Source organism: Triticum urartu, chromosome 1A, assembly GCF_056163025.1.
Source record: "Triticum urartu cultivar PI428250 chromosome 1A, HENAU_Tu73, whole genome shotgun sequence".
NCBI lineage: Eukaryota > Viridiplantae > Streptophyta > Magnoliopsida > Poales > Poaceae > Triticum > Triticum urartu.
Window position 1 is genome coordinate 576940940 of NC_141873.1, and position 12896 is coordinate 576953835.

Genomic DNA, 12896 nt, shown 5'->3' on the forward strand with positions numbered 1-12896 from the left:
CGGAGGACCTTGGCGGTCACCCGGCAAGCCTCGCCGCGGGATGCTGCGACTGCCCGTGCACAAGTTCGGGATACTAGGGTACCCCTACTCTAGTACACCGACAGGAGCCCCCGGGCCTGGGCCATACACGGTGCCGAGCGTTGTTAGGCCAGGCCCAAAACAGGGCACGGGCACGCGCGGCCTAGGTCACGCCGCATATCTCTCCGCTTCCACCGCGCACGCCCAGAACGGCACGCGGCATCGTGGGTGACGCGGGCGGCGTGCGCGGGGCTAAGCCCTGCGAGCATGCGTCAGGCCATGATGAAGGGGACGGTTCACGCCCTTCTCCCTAAACGGAGGTAGGCGTGGGGGCGTGGTGCATTTACTGGACGGGGCCGGTGCGCGGTTTTCGAGGCGTCCACTCCCCGCGATCATGGGGTGGGGCGAGGCCGCCTCATCCGTCGCCTAGGTTCTGCATCCCCGCCACGCGGCTCCCATGCGCTTGGGGTCACGGACGGTGGAAGTGGGAAACTGGGCCGTCGCGAGCAGAGGCAGCGGGTCGGCCCCGACTCCCTGCTCTTCCCGTGCCTTGATTCGCTGAGCGGGGAGGCCGAGCCCCCACCTCGCTCCTTTATAAAGAGCGGGAGGGGAGCACAGAAGCCCGCACTCTCTCATCTCCTCCTTTCTTCAGCTTCTGCTCCCCTTTCTCTCATTCGCCATGGAGAGAGGGAACCCTGGCCCTTCATCGGTGGCGGCGAGGGTCGCCGCCAGACAGCGCCCCCTCCCTCTCCCGCGCCCGTGGTGGCAGAGCCAGCCATAAGGGGAAGAGGGAGGGGCGATGTCGTGGACGAGGTCGAGGACGAGGTCGAGGCGCTCGGGGAAGAGGCAGACGGGGCGGCGCGCCAGCTTCGCCTCCGCCGGTAGTTCCTCTCCCCACGGCGGTCCATATAGGGGACGACCCTTGCGAGTTCTTCGTCAGGCTGCGCCGGGCGCCTCGTCGTCGCCTCCGGCTTCCAGCTCCGTTTGCGAGCACGATGGAGTTGGACCCGCCCGAGACACTGAGACTGCACATGAGGGGTTGTGGGATCAGCGGCACGCGAGTCCGCGTTGTATTCCCAGCCCCTAATGTGATGTATCTTGATCGAGGGTGGAAGACGTTCGCCCATATCCACAGCCTGATGGAGGGGTTTACCCTCCATTTTAAGTTGATGGAGGGAGATCTCCTCTCCGTCAAGGTCTTCGGGTGCTTCGGCACTCGGGCGAAGTGCTGCGTGGATAGCTCCTCCGATAGTGAAGGCTCCCCCTCGAGCGAGAGTGACGAGGAGGAGAACGACAGCGACGATGAGGGTAGCGGGCGGCGGGATGGCGGGTCCGACTAGGTGTCGGGCGCCGCTTCATGCGGCACCGGTGACCCCATCATCCGTGTCGCCGGCTCCTTGAACTCCCCGGGGTCGTCTCCTTGGGCGGCTGGCGTAGGGGGGCTGCGGAAGGGGAAGAGGGCTGGCGACAAGGCCGTCAGGTCGGAGTACGAGGGCGTGGTGCCCTCGACAGCATGCTGACGTCCTGCCGCCCCGTCTTCGAGCCCCGCTTCCGGCGCCGCCATCACCGTCCAGCCTTCGGACGGCCCCCGGGATGTTCTCTTGGTGTCTTCTGGCACCCGTAGCTCGCCTAGGCGCCCCTTTTGCCCTTTTCGCCTCCTTGACCTACCTCCTGAAGAGAAGGACAGGAAAGGGATTACGGGCATCTTATCTTTTTAATTTGCAAGCCTTCGGGCCTTAGTTGCATCTAAAACTTGTAATCCTCTCTTTCATGTTTTTCATCCTCTATGGACTGTACCTGAGTGGGATGTTTTTTAATGAAAAGGGGATGCTTGCCGGGTTATTTGTCTCGCGGGTTGAACCCACGCCAAGGAGCAAATCCTTGGTATCCCTCGGACAGACATTTCATCTCCCGGCAACAAGCCCTGCCGCCTTCCCACGTCGCTCGACCCTTCTCACGCCTTTGACGAAGGCGGGAACGAGGTGGGTGCGGCCTCCTCGTTTCATCCCTTTGCTGCCGCGACTACGACCAAACTTGGCCCCGGGAACGATCCCCAGGGCCTAGAGTTGAGGGAGCACGGCAGTTTTCGGGAAGAAACGCGGTTTCGCATTCCCCAGTCCATAAGAGGATGCATGATGAGGGACGAAAGACTTATCTGATATCGCAGCCCCCGGCAACTCTGGCTTGCCGTGGATGAATCTTGGTACTCGCAGCCCCAGCAACACTGGCTTGCCGGGGCCCAGGTGCCGGCGCGCCCTTCTTCTCCTTTTCGTTCTCAAGCGGTCTGGCCAGGATATGTGAGCCCTACGAACGAAGGAAAAGCAAAGGGACGGACACTCGACCTCTAAGCTAGGGGTTAGCCGCTGTTAGGCACTATCAACCCTAACCAAGGACGAGACTCGACCTAGCATGCATGCTATAACCCCGGGGTGCCAGCGCTTCATTTACTTGTGCTCAGGGTCTGCGCCTGGCTTTGTACAAAGGATTACATGCAACAGCGGCAAGACTTGTACAAAAGGGTGGTTGCCGGACAGGGTCCGACAACCGCGCCTTACGGGTAAAACTTACGAAGATGCTCGATGTTTCAGGAGTTGCTCACTGGTACGCCATCTTCGGCCTCAAGGCGGACAGCGCCAGGCCTTGTGACTCGCTTCACCCGGTAAGGGCCTTCCCACTTCGGCGTCAACTTGTTGGAATTCTTGGCGGACTGAACGCGCCGAAGAACAAGGTCGCCTTCCTCGAGACTTCTGGTGTTAACTTTGCGGCTATGGTAGCAGCGCAAAGCTTGCTGGTAGCGAGCAGCTCGCACAGCAGCCTGAAGACGGTCTTCCTCAAGGAGCAGCGCGTCATCTTGTCGCAGCCGCTCTTGCTCGAGCTCATCATAAGCGAGAACTCGAGGTGACCCGTATACGAGTTCCGTGGGGATAACTGCCTCTGCTCCATAGACTAGAGCAAAAGGTGTCTGTCCAGTGGCTCGATTTGGCGTCGTTCTGATCGACCAAAGAACCACCGGCAGCTCCTCGATCCAGTTTCTTCCGCACTTGTGCAGCTTGTCAAAAGTTCTGGTCTTGAGCCCGCGCAGCACTTCAGCATTTGCCCTCTCCGCTTGACCGTTGCTTCTCGGGTGAGCAACAGAAGCGAAGCAGACCTTGGCGCCAAGATCTTGGACGTACTGCGTGAAGGTGCGGCTCGTAAATTGCGTGCCGTTGTCGGTGATTATCCTGTTAGGGATCCCGAAGCGGCAAACAATCAACCTGATGAACTTGACTGCTGACTGTGCTGTCACCTTCCTCACTGGTTCCACTTCCGGCCACTTTGTGAACTTGTCGATTGCAACGTACAAGTACTCAAAGCCCCCGACAGCTCGGGGAAAGGGGCCGAGGATGTCGAGCCCCCAGACCGAAAATGGCCAGGATAAAGGGATCGTCTGGAGAGCTTGAGCTGGTTGGTGTATCTGCTTGGAATGAAACTGACACGCTTCACACTTGGTTACTTGTGCCGTTGCATCCTGGAGGGCTGTTGGCCAGAAGAAACCTTGCCGGAAAGCTTTACCGACAAGTGCTCTTGCGCCAATGTGGTGACCACATACGCCTCCATGTATTTCTGCCAACAGCTTTTGTCCATCTTCCCGGGGAATACACTTCAATTTCACGCCGTTGAGTCTTCTTCTGTACAGTGTCTTGTCGACAAACTGGTACATACTTGACTGTCGGGCTACTCTCTCCGCTTCTTCTTGCTCTTCGGGAAGTCCTCCTGTCTGAAGGAAATGGACAATCTGCTGTGCCCATGCTGGAGCTTGTGGCTCGACAACAAGGACTAAAGGAAAATCTGCTGCTGCGGGAACATCCGCTTCGACGGCAAGAACCTGCGGCTCTGCCAGAGCTTGACGTTCCCCGACAAGCTTGCCGGGGCAAAACTTGTCGGGAGCTTCTGCTTCAACGGAACAAACCCTAGGGCTTGCCGGAGCATCTTGCTCCTCGGCGCTCTTGGTGTTGATCTTGGAGACTGCTGCGGGAATATCCGCTTCTACGGCAAGAACCTGTGGCTCTGCCGGAGCTTGACGTTCCCCGACAAGCTTGCCGGGAGCTTCTGCTTCAACGGAACAAACCCTAGGGCTTGCCGGAGCAGACTGCTCCTCAGTGCCTCCGACGTTGATCTTAGGGACCTTCTTGGCGGCGGCTTCAGGAAGCTCTACCGGCAAATAGTCACCAGAAATCAACTTCCTTTTCTTGCTCTGTCCAGTTGATGGTGTTACAAACGGTTGAGTCAGCTCGAGCACAAAGATTCCTGGTTCCACAGGTAGCTTAAGTGCGGCGCATTTTGACAGGCCATCAGCAATGGCGTTGTGAGCTCTTGGAACATGCTCCATTTGTAGGCCGTCAAAGTGCTCTTCTAGCTTTCTCACTTCATCAACGTAAGCTTCCATCAACGGACTCTGATAATTCTTGTTTACTTGGCGGACGACAAGCTGTGAGTCACCCCTGACAATGAGCTTCTTGATCCCAAGGTCTGCTGCGATCCTGAGACCGGCAAGCAATCCCTCATACTCTGCAGTATTTTTTGTTGCTTGCTCCTTGGAAAAGTGCATCTGGACTACGTACTTGAGGTGCTCTCCGGTGGGTGCGATAAGCAGCACACCAGCACCGGCGCCTTGCAGCGAAAAGGCACCATCAAAGTACATCAGCCACTCTTTGCTTGCTTCCTTGTCGGGGATGCTTGTTTCTGGAATTTCTTCATCTGGTGTTGGCGTCCATTCTGCTATAAATTCTGCCAATGCTCTGCTCTGGATAGTTGAAGTACTCTCAAACTTGAGGCCAAAGCTTGACAGTTCCAGTGCCCACTCAACAATCCTGCCTGTCGCTTCTGGATTCTGTAATATCCTCTTTAGCGGAAAGCGAGTGACAACTGTGATCTCATGTGCTTGGAAGTAATGGCGCAGCTTTCTCGAGGCCATGAGAAGGCCGAAAAGCAATTTTTGCACACCAGAATACCTTGACCTAGCCCCCTGCAGGAGGGAACTGACAAAGTAAACTGGGCGCTGCACCATTTTCTTCTGTGTCTCCTCGTGCATCTGCGCAGATCCATCTTTGTCGGGACAAGAGCTTGCCGGGGAAGCCCCCTGCTTGTCGCTGGATGCGCTTGCCGCGGTTGCTGGCTCATCATCTGCCTCCCTCTCTGCTACTAACGCAGCACTAACCACTTGATTGGTTCCCGCTATGTATAGCAGCAACTTCTCTTGTGGCTTAGGTGCGACAAGTATTGGAGGGGAGGACAGGTATCTCTTCAGGTCTTGCAGCGCAGCCTCCGCTTCCGGAGTCCATTTCATTGGACCTACCTTTTTCAATAATTTGAAAAATGGCAGGGCGCGCTCAGCAGACCGAGAGATAAACCTGCTGAGAGCAGCCACGCAACCGGCAAGTTTCTGTACATCCTTGACGCGTTTTGGTGCTTCAATCTGCTCAATGACCTTGATCTTGTCGGGATTGGCTTCAATTCCTCGCTGAGACACGAAGAACCCGAGAAGCTTGCCGGAGGGAACTCCAAATACACACTTCTCCGGGTTGAGCTTGAGGCTGATCTTGCGCAGATTTGCAAAGGTCTCGTCTAAGTCTTGAACCAGGGTTGCTCTGTCCTTGCTCTTGACCACTATATCATCCATGTAGGCTTCCACATTTCTGTGTATTTGTGGCTCAAGAGCAACATGGATTACTCTTGCAAATGTCGATCCAGCATTTTTTAATCCGAAAGGCATCCGTACGAAACAGTACGTGCCACATGGAGTAATAAATGCGGTCTTCTCCTCATCCTCTTCTGCCATGAAGATCTGATGATATCCTGAGTATGCGTCAAGAAATGAAAGCAGATCACATCCGGCTGTGGAGTCAACAATCTGGTCAATGCGCGGCAAAGGAAATGGGTCTTTGGGACAAGCTTTGTTAACATCGGTAAAATCGATACAAAGTCTCCATTTCCCATTTGCCTTACGCACGACTACAGGATTGGCCAACCACGTGGGATGGAGCACTCCTCTGACAAGGCCTGCTGCTTCCAGTTTCTTGATCTCTTCTGCAATGAATTCTTGGCGCTCCACTGCCTGCTTCCTGACTTTCTGCTTGACGGGCCGCGCATGGGGACAAACGGCAAGGTGGTGCTCAATCACTTTCCTGGGAACACCGGGGATGTCAGACGGTTGCCACGCAAACACGTCGACATTCACCCGCAGGAAAGCAACGAGCGCGCTTTCCTATTTAGGGTCGAGAGTGGCACTGATGGTGAAGGTACCACCAGTGCCGTCCTCCTTGGCGGACACCTTTTTCGTCTCTGGCGGAGCTGCCATCGTCTTCTTACACTTGCCGGTGGAGCTTGATGGTGCGTCCTCGACGGCAGCGCAGCACTCCGAAGAGGTGCGCTTGCCGGAGTGGGCATCAGAACTCTTGCCGGACTTGGTCTTCTTCCCCCCGGGAGCTTCGGCGGCAAGTGGATTGCGATCTGCCGTGGCTGCTGCTTCCCGGTAGATCTTGTCGGCACAGATAAGAGCATCCTTCTTGTCGCCAGGGACAGAAATGACGCTTATCGGGCCTGGCATCTTCAGCATGTTATATGCGTAGTGAGAGGCTGCCATGAACTTGGCGAGTGCTGGACGGCCAAGTATCCCATTGTAAGGCAATGGAATATCGGCAACGTCGAACGTGACCTTCTCAGTCCTGAAGTTTAGCTCGCTGCCAAATGTTACCGGTAGCGTGACCTTCCCCTTTGGCTTGCTCCTTCCCGGATTGATTCCTTGGAATGTGTCGGTCTCTTCGAGCTCGCTGTCAGGGATTTGGAGTTTTTGGAGTACAGCGGAGGAGATCAGGTTTAAGCCGGCCCCGCCGTCAACTAGCATCTTGGTGACTTTGAGGTTGCGGATAGTTGGTGATACCAACATTGGCAAACACCCGACCGCAGTTGTGCGATCAGGGTGATCCTCAATGTCGAAGATGATAGGCGTGCTGGACCACTTCAGAAGCTTGCGTGATTCGATAGGTGGTTCCGCTGCATTGACTTCCCGCGCCCACTGCTTGAGTTGGCGGTGTGAAGTGTGCAGAGAAGCACCGCCGTCAACGCACAAGACCTCTGTGGCTTTCTGAAACTCCTGTTCACTGGTCTCAACATCATCCATGTCTTCGTCGTCGTCATCTTCATCGTTGTCGCGGCCGCGGGGAGGCCTGTCTCCTTGCCGCTGCTTGGCCTTGCCGCGGCGTCCTCCCCGTCCGGCGCGCTTCTTGCCGGATTCTCCAGCACCCCCTTGGGCCCTCTCCTTGTCGCGTCGCTCGTACTCAGCTTTTTGCTGCTGGACAAGCTGCTCGACTTTCTTGCAGCTCTGGAGGTCATGGCCCTTGGTGCGGTGAATCTTGCAGTATTGGTTGTCGGAGCCGTCCTGCTTGTCGGCGGCCGCCACAGCCTGGCAGTTGGTGCATGCGGCAACCTCCTTGCCGGAGCTACTGACCTTGGCTCGCTTGGCGCTGCCGTCGCTGCCGGACTGCTCAACGACCAGCACCTCTTTGTTCTGCTTCTTCCTGTTGTTGCGCCGCCGGTTTTTCTTTGCCGGGGCGGCATCCTCGCTGTCAGATCCCCCTGCTCCAGTGCTTTCTCTGGGGAATTTCCTCCCTTCCTCAGCGCGTGCACACTTGTCGGCCAGGGCATATAGCTCGCTAACGTCCCGAATCTTGCACATCGCCATCTCCTCCCGCATCCTGCGGTTACGCACGTTCTGATGGAATGCGCTGATTACCGCGGCAGGGTGGATATTTGGGATGTTGTGCTGTACACGGCTGAACCTCTGGATATACTTGCGCAGGGGCTCTCCTTCCTTCTAGACGAGCAGATGAAGATCACTCTCTTGGCCATGAGGTTTGTGGCCGCCTGTGAAGGCGCCGACAAACTGATGGCATAGATCAGCCCAGGAGGATATGGAGTTGTCCGGCAAGTGCATGAGCCAGGACCTGACGTTGGGCTTGAGCACCAACGGGAAGTAGTTGGCAAGGATCTTATCGTCCCGCCCCCCAGCAGCCTGCACCGCGATGGTGTAGATGCTGAGGAACTCCGACGGATGCGACTTGCCGTCATACTTCTCTGGTACATCTGGTTTGAAATTCTTCGTACTGGGCCACTGGACTTGCCGCAGCTCACGAGTGAACGCAGGGCAACCTACCGCGTACGGCAAGTCGCCTGGTTCCCCTGGCGCATGCATGTCAACAGAGGGCCCGGCGCGCTGGTCTGATTGACGCCGCGCTTCTCTCCGGCGCTTGATGCGAGTACGAGCGTCTTCTTGTTGTCGTTCTTGAAGAACTTGACGCTGATCGCGATGAGCTCGCGGATCTGACGACGCGGTGGAGTCGCTGTCGAGGTGGGCCCGGCGAGTCGGCGATCTTGGCCTTCGGGGTGGAGAGTGCACAGTAGTTGCACCCCCACCAGTCTTGTCGTCTCTGGCTCGTGCCTGGCTGGCTTGCCGCGGCTGAGACGTGCTCGGCTGCCGTGGAGTGTCGCCGTTGGCGAAGCCAATGAGACTCTGGATAGTGGCCCTCCAGTCGTCGATCTTGTCCGCCGCTGGAGGGTAGTCCAGGAGCAGCTGAGCTCGCGCCAAAGCTTCTGCTGCGGTGGCGGGTGGCGGTGGCGAACGGTGCGAGGAGCGGGATATGCTCGGACTTCTAACTACGTTAGAAGGAGCAGTATCTCGTCCAGGCGACCGTGTCTCGCTCGCGCCAGCAGGTTGACGTGCATGGTGGTCCTGAGCGCTCCGAGATCCACCAGCTCGATCTTGATCTAGCGAACGCATGGTACCGTGAGTACCATGACGCTGCCGGTCCCGCGCCTCCCGAGATGGGCGCGGTGCATGCACGGACGCCGAGGTCTTGGAGTGTGCCCGGTCATTGTGGGAGCCGGCTACGCCGCCGATGGGCAGCGCAGCCTTGTCCCAGGACCTGGCAGCACCGTGAGTTCCCTCGTCGGCGTGTGTCCTTCCGCCGGTGCCTGCCCCACCAACCGTTTGCTCCGGCGGTGGCTGGCTCGGCGCGGACGGAGCAGCTGCCTCCGAAACTTTCTTCTTCGGCGGCATGTTGATAAAGATGATGAAGATCTGGCTCGCGAGAACGCCGGATCTGGTTCGCACAACTTCGACGCCCCCTACCTGGCGCGCCAAAGATGTCGGGGTGCTGATCCACGGGCACCTATGGGACCGGCGGACCGGGTCCCTTTCGGTTCGGCGGGGACGGAGGTCGTGCAAAGAGCAGATCGAGGCGAAGCACGCGAGCGATTTACCCAGGTTCGGGCCGCACGGATGCGTAAAACCCTACTCCTGCTTTGTGGTTTTGTATTGATTTCTAGCTCGGGAGCGCGGAGTGCTACAGTACACACCAGCAGCTAGCAAGACCGAGCGTGAGTGTTCGAACTGGCTCCCCCCTTCTCTACGTTGCACACGGGCCTCCTTTTATATGCTCAAGGGGTTACCGACAGGTGGCAACGGAGGTAAAGGGCAAAAATGGAAAGGTGCTGTGGTAGGCACAGCTACTTGTTACAGTGTATCATACCTAACCCTGGTGGCAGGGGACAAGGGCATTAATTGCCCGTCTGTGTCGCCTAAACAGTACCGAAAGGGACCGCTAGGGACGCTACCGTTTGCCACGATGGTTATCTTGTCAGCGCCTGCTTGCCACCGCACGCCCCTGGCTGCACATCCTTCCGCCACGTACGCCTGGAGGGGCCTCAGAGCGACACGTTGGTGGATGTGCTGGAGCGCGGGCTCGGAGAGGTGGCTTGCCGCGGCAAGCGTCTTGCCGCGGTTGTTATCTTGTCGCTCCGGGAGCATGTCGCTCACCGGGTCTTGCCGGGGCGCGTAGCGCGCCGCGGCAAGTTCCTTGAAATGCCTTGGATGGCCTTCCCGGCAAGCTCCTCTTGCCGGGGTCTCGAGATGCTTTTGATAGCCTTCCCGGCAAGCTCCTCTTGCCGGGGTCTTGTCTTCTTGGCTTGGACACTTTGTTCTTGAATGGCTACAAAGGAACCACGGAGGACCTTGGCGGTCACCCGGCAAGCCTCGCCGCGGGATGCTGCGACTGCCCGTGCACAAGTTCGGGATACTAGGGTACCCCTACTCTAGTACACCGACAGGAAAGTAGTTGAGGGTTTTTGGAGCATATCACTAAGCACATGAAGCAAGAGGCTCATTAAGCAACACCTCATCCCTCCTTGATAGTATTGGCTTTTCCTAAAGACTCGATGTGATCTTGGATCACTAAAATATAAAATGAAGAGTCTTGAGCTTTTGAGCTTGAGCCAATCCTTTGTCCTTAGCATTTTGAGGGTTCCACTTTCACATCCATGCCATGCCATGCCAATCATTGAGCTTTCCTGAAATAATCATCTTGGAATAGCATTAGGTCAATGAGCTATATGTTGTTATGAATTACCAAAACCACCTAGGGATAGTTGCACTTTCACTTCTCCACATAACCCCCTCATTATATTCTATTCCACCCATAGTGCTATATCCATGGCTCACTCTCATGTATTGCGTGAAGGTTGAAAAAGTTTGAGATTACTAAAGTATGAAACAATTGCTTGGCTTGTCATCGGGGTTCTGCATGATGAGAGCATTCTTGTGTGACGAAAATGGAGCATGACTAAACTATATGATTTTGTAGGGATGAACTTTCTTTGGCCATGTTATTTTGAGAAGACATAATTGCTTAGTTAGTATGCTTGAAGTATTATTATTTTTATGTCAATATTAAACTTTTGTCTTGAATCTTATGGATCTGAACATTCATGCCAAAATGAAGAGAATTACTTAGAGAAATATGTTAGGTAGCATTCCACATCAAAAATTCTGTTTTTATCATTTACCTTCTTGAGGACGAGCAGGAATTAAGCTTGGGGATGCTGATACGTCTCCAACGTATCTATAATTTTTGATTGTTCCATGCTATTATATTATCAGCCTTGGATGTTCCATATGCATTTATATGCTATTTTATATGATTTTTGGGACTAACCTATTAACCCAGAGCCCAGTGCCAGTTTCTATTTTTTCCTTGTTTTAGAGTATCGCAGAAAAGGAAAATCAAACGGAGTCCAGTTGACATGAAACTTCACGGAACTTATTTTTGGACCACAAGAAGCCCATGGAGTATCGGAGATGGACCAGGAGAGTCCCGGGCTGCCCACGAGGGTGGGGGGCGCGCCCACCCCCTGGGCGCGCCCCCTGCCTCGTGGACAGCCCGGAGGTCCACCGACGTACTTCTTCCTCCCATATATACCCATATACCCTAAAAACTTCGGGGAGCACAATAGATCGGGAGTTCCGCTGCCAGAAGCCTCCGTAGCCACCGAAAGCCAATCTAGACCCGTTCCGGCACCCTGCCAGAGGGGGAATCCTTCTCCGGTGGCCATCTTCATCATCCCGGTGCTCTCCATGATGAGGAGGGAGTAGTTCTCCCTCGGGGCTGAGGGTATGTACCAGTAGCTATGTGTTTGATCTCTCTCTCTCTCTCTCTCGTGTTCTTGAGGTGGTACGATCTTGATGTATCGCGAGCTTTGCTATTATAGTTGGATCTTATGATGTTTCTCCCCCTCTACTCCCTTGTAATGGATTGAGTTTTCCCTTTGAAGTTATCTTATCGGATTGAGTCCTTAAGGATTTGAGAACACTTGATGTATGTCTTGCGTGGGATATCCGTGGTGACAATGGGGTATTCTATTCATCCACTTGATGTATGTTTTGGTGATCAACTTGCGGGTTCCGTGACCTTGGGAATCTATGCATAGGGGTTGGCACACATTTTTGTTTTGACTCTCCGGTAGAATCTTTGGGGCACTCTTTGAAGTACTTTGTGTTGGTTTGAATAGATGAATCTGAGATTGTGTGATGCATATCATATAATCATACCCACGGATACTTGAGGTGACATTGGAGTATCTAGGTGACATTAGGGTTTTGGTTGATTTGTGTCTTAAGGTGTTATTCTAGTACGAACTCCAGGGCTGTTTGCGACACTTATAGGAATAGCCCAACGGATTGATTGGAAAGAATAACTTTGAGGTGGTTTCGTACCCTACCATAATCTCTTTGTTTGTTCTCCGCTATTAGTGGCTTTGGAGTGACTCTTTGTTGCATGTTGAGGGATAGTTATGTGATCCAATTATGTTATTATTGTTGAGAGGACTTGCACTAGTGAAAGTATGAACCCTAGGCCTTGTTTCCTAGCATTGCAATACCGTTTACGCTCACTTTTATCATTAATTACCTTGCTGTTTTTATATTTTTCATATTACAAAAACTATTATCTACTATCCATATTGCACTTGTATCACCATCTCTTCGCCGAACTAGTGCACCTATACAATTTACCATTGTATTGGGTGTGTTGGGGACACAAGAGACTCTTTGTTATTTGGTTGCAGGGTTGCTTGAGAGAGACCATCTTCATCCTACGCCTCCTACGGATTGATAAACCTTAGGTCATCTACTTGAGGGAAATTTGTTATTGTCCTACAAACCTCTGCACTTGGAGGCCCAACAACGTCTACAAGAAGAAGGTTGTGTAGTAGACATCACCTCGCCGTCGTGCTCGTCCTCCTTCAGCTCCTGGACATCGCACTGGTGTACTCGCAGGTGGCATACGAGATCAAGGAAAAGGGGTCGGCGGACGCAGGCCAGTGGAGGTTCTTGTGGCGGAACCTGGCGCCGCGGGTGGCGCTGCTGACCTTGTACGTTGTGGCGTGCGCGTTTGTGGTGGTGGCGTTGCTGTTCTTCGGGGACATCGTGGGTGTGGTCGGCATCGTGGGGTTCATCGTGGGTGTGGTCGGCGCGGAACGAACATGGGGTGCGCTTTTGTGTTGGATCA

General features: G+C 54.8%; 1 pseudogene; it reads left to right on the plus strand.

The window, feature by feature from the left end:
- LOC125532484 (putative GABA transporter 2) overlaps positions 1–12896 on the plus strand; it is a 247043-nt pseudogene that overhangs the window by 123901 nt on the left and 110246 nt on the right.